The sequence below is a fragment of the Argentina silus genome (assembly GCF_951799395.1).
Source record: "Argentina silus genome assembly, chromosome: 4".
Classification (NCBI taxonomy): domain Eukaryota; kingdom Metazoa; phylum Chordata; class Actinopteri; order Argentiniformes; family Argentinidae; genus Argentina; species Argentina silus.
Window position 1 is genome coordinate 26,152,950 of NC_139658.1, and position 12,500 is coordinate 26,165,449.

Here is a 12,500-nt window from a genome sequence, read left to right on the forward strand (position 1 = left end):
CATTACAATGAGCCCGCCCTCCGATTTCTACCTCCACCAGCTCCCCCCCCCCATATAAAGGCACATTAATTGTGATAGATTCCCCACACCTCTGTTCGTCCTGCATTGAGGTCCAGGCCAAAAGCACAAGCATCCTTTCAGAAGCTCCTGATTGCTCAGAGGAGTTAGCCCCGCCTCTGTGGGTTGACTGCCTGTGATGGTCATGTAATTAAAGGAGACCAACTGATGGTTGAAACGGCTTTTGTTCCTCGGAGCAGAGAGAGCCGATGTCCTTCTCCTTCCACTGTCTCTCTCCTTCATCAGTGCTGTGAACCAGAGAAACACTGAAGGCTGGTACCAGAGAAACACTGAAGGCTGGTACCAGAGGAACACTGAAGGCTGGTACCAGAGAAACACTGAAGGCTGGTACCAGAGAAACACTGAAGGCTGGTACCAGAGGAACACTGAAGGCTGGTACCAGAGAAACACTGAAGGCTGGTACCAGAGAAACACTGAAGGCTGGTACCAGAGAAACACTGAAGGCTGGTACCAGAGAAACACTGAAGGTTGGTACCAGAGGAACACTGAAGGCTGGTACCAGAGGAACACTGAAGGCTGGTACCAGAGGAACACTGAAGGCTGGTACCAGAGAAACACTGAAGGCTGGTACCAGAGGAACACTGAAGGCTGGTACCAGAGGAACACTGAAGGCTGGTACCAGAGAAACACTGAAGGCTGGTACCGTGCGTTACGATGAGCCTGTCCTCTGATTTCTGCCTCCACAGGCCTCCCCTGATCTGGGTGTGATCCTCTGATCCTCAGTTCTCTCCTGATGGCCCAGCAGGTATAATCCACTTAGAGTCCAGCCTCTGTGGCGATGGTGATGACAATGACCAGATTAGGAAGCATGGCGTTCTGTAGACGGCATGCCAGCACCTTGTCTGCTGAACCGTGATTGGCTGGTTGAGGAAAGACTAAACACACAGCAGCAGCATGTCCAGAATCAGAATCTCTCAAGTCTGACTGAATAGCAGGTATCAGGCTCAGCACTACAACCCAGTGGCTTATAATAAGAGCATTTGTCTAAAGTACTGTAAGTGAATCAACTATGTATCACAGCCATCGCAAGTAAGCAAGTCTTATATAAGAGTAAGTGCCACAAGCAGACACAGTACAGGAGAAACAGTCACAGTACAGGAGAAACAGTCACAGTACAGGAGAAGCAGTCACAGTACAGGAGAAACAGTCACAGTACAGGAGAAGCAGTCACAGTACAGGAGAAGCAGTCACAGTACAGGAGAAACAGTCACAGTACAGGAGAAGCAGTCACAGTACAGGAGAAACAGTCACAGTACAGGAGAAGCAGTCACAGTACAGGAGAAACAGTCACAGTACAGGAGAAACAGTCAGTACAGGAGAAGCCTGTTTTTTTTTCCTTCTTTGCAAACCTTCACTTGGTGACTAAAAGCAAGAGGTCTTTTTTCGGAACCCGACCAAACGTTGCAGCATCACTTCACACACAACGTGTGAAAACCAACACATGCACTCCACAACAAATGCGTGTGCAGTGTGCAGTGTGCAGTGTGCAGTGTGCCAGCAGAGCTTTTAACTGCTGTGACTGAAGATCCAAAAATAACCGATTTATATAAAAATAATGTCAGCCAATGAATACCCTTCTGAGCTGCAAACATGACCATCCATTGGCTACTGAGAGAGATAAAGAACATGGGAATTGTCTTCCAGTTCGGTCTCCATAGACTCCACAGTACATGACCCAGCATGGAGTCCTTTGATAGGCCACATTTGATCCGTCTCAGCCTCATGTAGCACACTGAGCATGTGTGAGATATGTTTGGCCTTTGTTTTATTTCCCCTGCGTTCCTGCTCTCCTACCTGGTGTTGTTATGCAACAGCTTCAGATGGGGTTATTAATACAACATCACATAACCAAATAAAGGAATATGTTCACTTCTGTTTGCCAACTGTAAGATGAATCAATCACTATAGTACTCATACAAGGTTTAATAATGTGAAACGCAGAGCCTATTTGATGATGAAAGACGGGCAATTACAACGCCATCTCCCCTGCGCTTTGTTTTGCTCAATTACCCTCAATTTACACTGATATCACAACACGTCATTTGGATTTATTGTCACACAAATCATTGGTAACACAATCATCTGTTTTACGCACGACAGCGTGTCTTTAGGGAGAGTACTGATGAATTCAGATCCACATGTAACCGATTCACTTCCATCTGGGCTTTCTCTGCAGTCTGGATGTCAAGCCTCACCTCGTTCCAAAACGCCTAATTTACAATTCAAATGCTGCTTTATGCCATCAAGACATTTAATAATAGCATTTGTAAAATGTCCGTAGGTTAAACCAGAGCCAAACAGAGTCCTCCAACCCTTAAGTGGGCACGCCTTTACACTTCCTGGAAGTATTACAGTAACTTATAGAACTTAGATGTGAGGCTGTGGGAGGCTGTATGGAGGCTGTATGAGGCTGTATGGAGGCTGTATGAGGCTGTATGGAGGCTGTATGACGCTGTACGGAGGCTGCATGAGGCTGTAGGAGGCTATAGAGGCTGTATGAGGCTGTATGGAGGCTGTGGGAGGCTATAGAGGCTGTAGGAGGCTGTATGAGACTTGGGAGGCTGTGGGAGGTTATGAGGCTGTAGGAGGCTGTAGGAGGTTATATGAGGCTGTATGGAGGCTGTATGAGGCTGTATGGAGGCTGTATGAGGCTGTATGGAGGTTGTATGAGGCTGTAGGAAGTTGTATGAGGCTGTATGAAGCTGTAGAGGCTGTATGGAGGCTGTATGGAGGCTGTAGGAGGCTGTAGGAGGCTGTAGGAGGCTGTATGAGGCTGTAGGAGGCTGTATGAGGCTCTATGGAGGTTGTAGGAGGCTGTATGGAGGTTGTGGGAGGCTGTTAGAGGCTATAGAGGCTGTAGGAAGCTGTATGGAGGTTGTATGGAGGCTGTATGGAGGTTGTATAGAGGCTGTAGGAGGCTGTATGGAGGTTGTATAGAGGCTGTAGGAGGCTGCAGGAGGCTATAGAGGCTGTATGAGTGAAATTAGTTTGAATATGTTTTATTTGGATTCCAGTTCAGAGGAGGGCCAACTAAAGACCTCAACGTCAGCATCCAAGTTGTCTCTGTCTGCTAGTAGGATAGCATGCTCTGCTAACAGAGATAGCATGCTCTGCTAACAGAGATAGCATGCTCTGCTAACAGAGATAGCATGCTCTGCTAACAGAGATAGCATGCTCTGCTAACAGAGATAGCATGCTCTGCTAATAGAAATAGCATGCTCTGCTAAAAGAGATAGCATGCTCTGCTAATAGAGATAGCATGCTCTGCTAATAGAGATAGCATGTTTGCATACATATATATCTGTGAATGAGTCCCTCTCGTCCAGGTAATCTGTAGAGGTGCTTAAACACGTACGCCAGCTGCTTGAGCAGCAGCATTGTTCTCTGGTTGGTAGAGAATGAGAAGCAGCAGCTCTCTGGGCCGTGTGTCCAACACGCCGCCGGTCCAGCCCCAGGCTGTAAGAGGGTCATGTGATATCCCCGTTTGGAAACGGATGACGTCACATGCAAAGAGTTCTTCTCACCAGGTTGGGCAAAAGTCATCACGACATTTCTGAACATCATCATTTATTCATCGAGCCGCAAACTACTTTCTGGATGACTACCTGGAATTCCCCGTCAGATGTCACCGTACAGCTGCTGGTGTGCTGATGTGAGCAGCATCAACAGGAAATAGGTCAGGCCAGCGTATCTCTGAGATCTCTCTGCTCGCGATGAACCTCCTCTGCTGCTCCAGGCACACCAGCCCTGGGTTCTCCTGGGTTCTATGTTCTCCTGGGTTCTATGTTCTGTGTTCTCCTGTGTTCTGTGTTCTCCTGTGTTCTCCTGTGTTCTGTGTTCTATGTTCTGTGTTCTCCTGTGTTCTATGTTCTGTGTTCTCCTGTGTTCTGTGTTCTCTAGTGTTCTATGTTCTATGTTCTATGTTCTGTGTTCTCCTGTGTTCTGGGTTCTCCTGTGGCACTGGCCCATCAGCCCAGACTGACAGTTCAACATCGGATTCTGTTATTTCTGGTGATGTTGCAATGTAGTGTAAATGTGAGCTTAGATTTACCATAAAATATTCATACTTGCGAAGCTAACAATTTGAAAGAATGTGAATACTCTGCTAACATGATACTGGTTGGTGATTAACATATTGTGGGGGCATGATAGAAGTTAATTGGTCGACCTCATTCCAGCAAAGTATCACTGATTTGAATAATTGTATCTTGTTTTTTCCCCTTTTATATTCATGATGATTATGGGATGTAGAACAATAAGTAGATGATGGTGATATTCTTCCTGCTCCAGGAGATCAGGGTGTTGTGGTGAGTGGAAGGTCTGGCCTGGGTTCTCTCTCTGTCACCTCCCTGCCCTCACAGCAGGAGGCGGCTGGCTGCACTAATACAGAGACTACATTTTACATAAATGTTTGTAAGTAATGTGTGTGTGTGTGTGTGTGTGTGTGTGTGTGTGTGTGTGTGTGTGTGTGTGTGTGTGTGTGTGTGTGTGTGTTCAGTATTCCAGCAGAGCAGTGGTTTGCCCCGGTTTCAAACAGATGCCATTTAGAATGCACAGCATCAACTCATGCTGGGTTGTTTAAATATGTAGTGGTCACACTCTCCCAGAGCCAGGAAACACATACACACACACACACTCTCCCAGAGCCAGGAAACACACACACACACACACACTCTCCCAGAGCCAGGAAACACACACACACACAAACACACACACTCTCCCAGAGCCAGGAAACACACACACACACACACACACACACACACACACACACACACACACACACACACACACACACACTCTCCCAGAACCAGGAAACACACACACACACACACACACACTCTCCCAGAGCCAGGAAACACACACACACACACACACACACTCTCCCAGAACCAGGAAACACACACACACACATACACTCTCCCAGAGCCAGAACACACACACACACACAGACACACACTCAGAGCCAGGAAGTCTGCTGCAGGTCTGAGACGCAGCAGAGGGGAACTATAGTCATTACTCTTTAACACCCCAACAACCCTAACCCTAACCCTACAACCCTAACCCTAACCCTACAACACTAACCCTAACCCTACAACACTAACCCTACAACCCTAACCCTAACCCTACAACCCTAACCCTAACCCTACAACCCTAACCCTACACTAACCCTAACCCTACACTAACCCTAACCATACACTAACCCTAACCCTACAACACTAACCCTAACCCTACAACACTAACCCTAACCCTAACCCTACAACCCTAACCCTAACCCTAACCCTACAACACTAACCCTAACCCTACAACACTAACCCTAACCCTACAACACTAACCCTAACCCTACAACCCTAACCCTAACCCTACAACACTAACCCTAACCCTAACCCTACAACCCTAACCCTAACCCTACAACACTAACCCTAACCCTAACCCTACAACCCTAACCCTAACCCTACAACACTAACCCTAACCCTACAACACTAACCCTAACCCTACAACCCTAACCCTAACCCTACAACACTAACCCTAACCCTAACCCTACAACCCTAACCCTAACCCTAACCCTACAACACTAACCCTAACCCTAACCCTACAACACTAACCCTAACCCTAACCCTACAACACTAACCCTAACCCTAACCCTACAACCCTAACCCTACAACCCTAACCCTAACCCTAACCCTACAACCCTAACCCTACAACACTAACCCTAACCCTAACCCTACAACCCTAACCCTAACCCTACAACACTAACCCTAACCCTACAACCCTAACCCTAACCCTACAACACTAACCCTAACCCTAACCCTACAACCCTAACCCTACAACACTAACCCTAACCCTACAACCCTAATCCTACAACCCTAACCCTAACCCTACAACCCTAACCCTAACCCTACAACACTAACCCTAACCCTAACCCTACAACCCTAACCCTAACCCTACAACACTAACCCTAACCCTACAACACTAACCCTAACCCTACAACACTAACCCTAACCCTACAACACTAACCCTAACCCTAACCCTACAACCCTAACCCTAACCCTAACCCTACAACACTAACCCTAACCCTACAACACTAACCCTAACCCTACAACACTAACCCTAACCCTACAACCCTAACCCTAACCCTACAACACTAACCCTAACCCTAACCCTACAACCCTAACCCTAACCCTACAACACTAACCCTAACCCTAACCCTACAACCCTAACCCTAACCCTACAACACTAACCCTAACCCTACAACACTAACCCTAACCCTACAACCCTAACCCTAACCCTACAACACTAACCCTAACCCTAACCCTACAACCCTAACCCTAACCCTAACCCTACAACACTAACCCTAACCCTAACCCTACAACACTAACCCTAACCCTAACCCTACAACACTAACCCTAACCCTAACCCTACAACCCTAACCCTACAACCCTAACCCTAACCCTAACCCTACAACCCTAACCCTACAACACTAACCCTAACCCTAACCCTACAACCCTAACCCTAACCCTACAACACTAACCCTAACCCTACAACCCTAACCCTAACCCTACAACACTAACCCTAACCCTAACCCTACAACCCTAACCCTACAACACTAACCCTAACCCTACAACCCTAATCCTACAACCCTAACCCTAACCCTACAACCCTAACCCTAACCCTACAACACTAACCCTAACCCTACAACCCTAACCCTAACCCTACAACACTAACCCTAACCCTACAACACTAACCCTAACCCTAACCCTACAACCCTAACCCTAACCCTACAACCCTAACCCTAACCCTACAACACTAACCCTAACCCTAACCCTACAACCCTAACCCTAACCCTAACCCTACAACCCTAATCCTACAACCCTAACCCTACAACACTAACCCTAACCCTAACCCTACAACCCTAACCCTACAACACTAACCCTAACCCTACAACACTAACCCTAACCCTAAAACCCTAACCCTAATCCTACAACCCTAACCCTACAACACTAACCCTAACCCTAATCCTACAACCCTAACCCTACAACCCTAACCCTACAACACTAACCCTAACCCTACAACCCTAACCCTAACCCTACAACCCTAACCCTACAACACTAACCCTAACCCTACAACCCTAACCCTAACCCTACAACCCTAACCCTACAACCCTAACCCTACAACACTAACCCTAACCCTACAACCCTAACCCTACAACCCTAACCCTAACCCTACAACCCTAACACTAACCCTAACCCTACAACCCTAACCCTACAACTCTAACCCTACAACCCTAACCCTAACCCTACAACCCTAACCCTACAACCCTAACCCTAACCCTACAACCCTAACCCTACAACCCTAACCCTACCCCTACAACTCTAACCCTACAACCCTAACCCTAACCCTACAACCCTAACCCTACAACCCTAACCCTACAACTCTAACCCTACAACACTAACCCTACAACCCTAACCCTACAACCCTAACCCTAACCCTACAACCCTAACCCTACAACCCTAACCCTACAACCCTAACCCTAACCCTACAACCCTAACCCTACAACCCTAACCCTACAACCCTAACCCTAACCCTACAACACTAACCCTAACCCTACAACACTAACCCTAACCCTAACCCTACAACCCTACAACACTAACCCTACAACCCTAACCCTACAACACTAACCCTACAACTCTAACCCTACAACCCTAGGACTGCTTCTGCTGGCAGACATTATTCATAACGCACAACGAGGCCAGCGCATAAACTCCTCCCACTTCTGTACCCAACGCTGCTTCTCAGGGATAGGGTTAGAGCAGAGAGTCTCTCTGTGTTTCTGTCCCACTCAGTGGAAGGCAGACAGCTGAGCCTCTGGAACAGAAACAACACTCCTGAATAACCACGGAACAAAGCAGGGTGTCAGGGCTAGCCAACCAACGCTAACCACCGGGAGAGGGAGGGACCTCGACTATCCCCACAAACACGTACCAAGTAACGTGATGAAACCAGACGAGATGAAGATGAAGATGAAGATTTACATTGACTTGTTTTCCCAATCAGGAATGAACCAAATAATGATTACTAACCCTAACAAACCAAATAATGATTACTAACCCTAACCCACCAAATAATGATTACTAACCCTAACCCACCAAATAATTATGACTAACCCTAACCCACCAAATAATGATTACTAACCCTAACCCACCAAATAATGATTACTAACCCTAACCCACCAAATAATTATTACTAACCCTAACCCACCAAATAATGATTACTAACCCTAACCCACCAAATAATTATGACTAACCCTAACCCACCAAATAATGATTACTAACCCTAACCCTAACCCTAACCCACCAAATAATTATTACTAACCCTAACCCTAACCCTAACAAACCAAATAATTATGACTAACCCTAACCCTAACAAACCAAATAATTATGACTAACCCTAACCCTAACAAACCAAATAATTATTTGCTGCTTATTTTGTGTGTTGTTTTTTTGTGTCTTTTCTAAATCGTGTGTGATCTGTTTATCGACGTTGGTGCATCAATCACATGTCTCACCGCTAATGCAGCATAGCTACAGTATAAAAATATCAGCGTTTAATTGAATGGATGACAGATTGATGAATGGATGATAGTTTGATGACTGGATGATAGATTGATGACTGGATGATAGTTTGATGACTGGATGACAGATTGATGAATGGATGATAGTTTGATGACTGGATGACAGATTGATGAATGGATGATAGTTTGATGACTGGATGATAGATTGATGAATGGATGATAGTTTGATGACTGGATGGTAGATTGAGGGTCTGAGTTCTCTAACGGCCCCTCATCTCCTGCCTGCTCCTGTTCATTGACTCTCTGTTCCTGGAGACAGATGATCACAACCTCACAGCTGGCATTAGACCTTTCCATAATATTTCCATCTCTCAGATTTGACCTTTAAAGTTTTACCACTCAATTTTAAAAGAGGAGGTGACAGCCAATAGCATTGAGCCCCCTTCCTCCCCCGCCATGAGAGAGTGACATCACCCTGGGCCAATCGTGCTGGGGTGAGTTTCTCCAACGCTTCGTAGCTAAAGGAGTACTTCATCTTGTTTGACAACCCAGGCCCACTCCTTTTCTAGAAGAGACATTTCTCCATTCAACAAATTCCGTTGAAGTTTACACACAGAAGAAGATTGGCCCGCAAACATAGATTCGACTTTCTTGCTATCTTATTCATGTCAAAATGTGCAAAAAATACAACAAAAACACTGAATTCACTGAGGAACATCGTAACACGTTCACTTTCACTTTTAACAACAACGTTGTTGGCGATCAAGTCAATACTTACTTTATCATTACTACTATATAGTTTAATAAAGATACTTACTCTATCATTACTAAATATATAGTTTAATTTGCCTTGACATGTTTACATAGTGGCGCTGCCAAGTTCACAGCGTGACGCAGAAACACTGTTCATTCTTTAGGGAGAGCCCTGCTCGTGTAATTACCCATGAACTCTGCAGGAGACTGTGTTGGCTGTCACTCTGCGAGGGTCCAGTATGGCTGGATGTCCTGTGTGGCCCGGTGACAGCTGCTGGGTTAGGGTTAGGGTTAACCCTAACCCTAACCCTAACCCTAACCCTAACCCTAACCCTAACCCACTCTGCGAGGGTCCAGTATGGCTGGATGTCCTGTGTGGCCCAGTGACAGCTGCTGCCGGCTCTGTGTGGCCGCTGACTATTGATTGGTCTGTCACACATTAGCGTCCTGCATGCTGACGGTTGGGCTCTACAGGAAGTGATCCCTGGATGCTATCGGGAGTGGATGAGACCAGACACTTCCTGTTTAGTAATTACCTCATTTCCTCATTGCTATGTTGGTGTTGCACTCAAGTTTAGTGCGTGCCTGTGTGTGTGTGTGTGTGTGTGTGTGTGTGTGTGTGTGTGTCCCTGTGTGTGTGTGCTTGCCTTTGTGTGTGTGTGTGTTTGTACCTGTGTGTGTGTGCATGCCTGTGTGTGTGTGTGTGTCAAACCTACAAGTACTGTAAGACAGACAGTTTAAGTTTAAGACAGTGTAAGACAAAAAAGTTTAATTTGTATTCACTATCAGATGCTTTTATCTAGTGCATAGATTGTATTTTTATCCAACCTTTATTTTAGCAGTCCCGTTGAGACCAAGGTCTCTTTTACAAGGGAACCTTGCGCGCGCGCGCGCACGCACGCACACACACACACACACACACACACACACACACACACACACACACACACACACCCACACCCACACCCACACCCACACACACACACACACACACACACACACAGTTTACAACCATACATAGTACAAAATTACAACATTATAAAATACAATCAAGAAAAACAATCACATTCCTAACGGGGATCGAACCCACAACCTCAGCACTGCTCGAGCCACGCTTTCTGAACCAACCCTAACCCTGACCCTGACCCTGACCCTGACCCTAACCCACAGAGGAGCAGCTGCCCTAACCCTAACCCTAACCCTGACCCTAACCCACAGAGGAGCAGCTGCCCTAACCCTAACCCTAACCCTAACCCTAACCCACAGAGGAGCAGCTGCCCTAACCCCAACCCTAACCCACAGAGGAGCAGCTGCCCTAACCCTAACCCTAACCCACAGAAGAGCAGCTGCCCTAACCCTAACCCTAACCCTGAAACACACGCAGCACACTAACCCTAACCCTAACCCTAACCCTAACCCTGAAACACACACAGCACACTAACCCTAACCCTAACCCTAACCCTAACCCTGAAACACACACAGCACACTAACCCTAACCCTAACCCTAACCCTGAAACACACACAGCACACTAACCCTAACCCTAACCCTAACCCTGAAACACACAGCACACTAACCCTAACCCTAACCCTAACCCTGAAACACACGCAGCACACTAACCCTAACCCTAACCCTAACCCTGAAACACACACAGCACACTAACCCTAACCCTAACCCTAACCCTGAAACACACACAGCACACTAACCCTAACCCTAACCCTGAAACACACGCAGCACACTAACCCTAACCCTAACCCTAACCCTGAAACACACGCAGCACACTAACCCTAACCTTAACCCTAACCCTGAAACACACGCAGCACACTAACCCTAACCTTAACCCTAACCCTGAAACACACGCAGCACACTAACCCTAACCCTAACCCTAACCCTGAAACACACGCAGCACACTAACCCTAACCTTAACCCTAACCCTGAAACACACGCAGCACACTAACCCTAACCTTAACCCTAACCCTGAAACACACGCAGCACACTAACCCTAACCTTAACCCTAACCCTGAAACACACGCAGCACACTAACCCTAACCTTAACCCTAACCCTGAAACACACGCAGCACACTAACCCTAACCTTAACCCTAACCCTGAAACACACGCAGCACACTGGGCTGGGGAAGTAACTTGCTCAGGCTGAGCTGCATTCTGGGGGTTTTCTGTTGATTTTCTGACTTCATTACCAACAGCTTAGTGGCCCTTGGACTGTCGGCTTGTTAGGCAGCTTGATGAAGACAGAGTGAACTGATATCAATAATAGTGATATCAAGGTGTTTGGTGTTTTAGGGTTAGGGTTAGGGTTAGGGTTAGGGTTAATTGATATCAAGGTGTTTGGTGTTTTAGGGTTAGGGTTAATTGATATCAAGGTGTTTGGTGTTTTACCCACAAAAAAACACACGTCTGGAATTCTAGTCTAGGTGACAATAAAGGAAGTTAGCAACTCCTACTGAAATGCGAAAGAACATTGTGTCTGTCACTCTACAAGGACCCTTCATTGAAAAACAGCACTAAGATGATTAATTAAAAGCTCTTGTATTCTCATGTTGGATTTAGTCTGCCGTCAAATTGAAGAGAGATAACACTTTTTAATTTGTTAGGCTTATATGACACACTCATCTATCACCAACGAAGACTCTGTGAGCCGCTCAACTCACATCTGGAGAAGTATCACAAGCTGCCTGCCTGCCTCCTGAACTTTACCTCCCACACACACACACACACACACACACACACACAGACTCCATTGTCACTCGATAGGAAAACTTGGAAAGACACTTCTCCAACGACCCTTGTTGCAATAAACAACACAATTATTGATGATCTGGAGGAGCGTTTATTATGAAACTGTGCCTGTGGTTGAAACTCTGCCGGGCTAATGAACGGCTAATGAACGGCTAATGAACGGCTAATGAACGGCTAATGAACGGGCTAATGAACGGCTAATGAACGGCTAATGAACGGGCTAATGAACGGCTAATGAACGGGCTAATGAACGGCTAATGAACGGCTAATGAACGGCTAATGAACGGCTAATGAACGGCTAATGAACGGGAGAGACGGGCTGAGAACAACAGCTCCTGCTTCAC

The 12,500-nt window shown here is 46.5% G+C and overlaps 1 protein-coding gene across 1 annotated transcript in view; it reads right to left on the reverse strand.

Moving 5' to 3' along the window:
• Nucleotides 1–9,654, reverse strand: part of grm4 (glutamate receptor, metabotropic 4) — a 68,017-nt gene extending 58,363 nt beyond the window's left edge. Inside the window, exon 1 of the mRNA XM_083668664.1 lies at nt 9,589–9,654. The gene's annotated coding sequence lies outside the window, so the exon portion shown is untranslated. The remainder of the gene's footprint in view (nt 1–9,588) is intronic.
• Between the last annotated feature and the right edge of the window lie 2,846 nt (nt 9,655–12,500).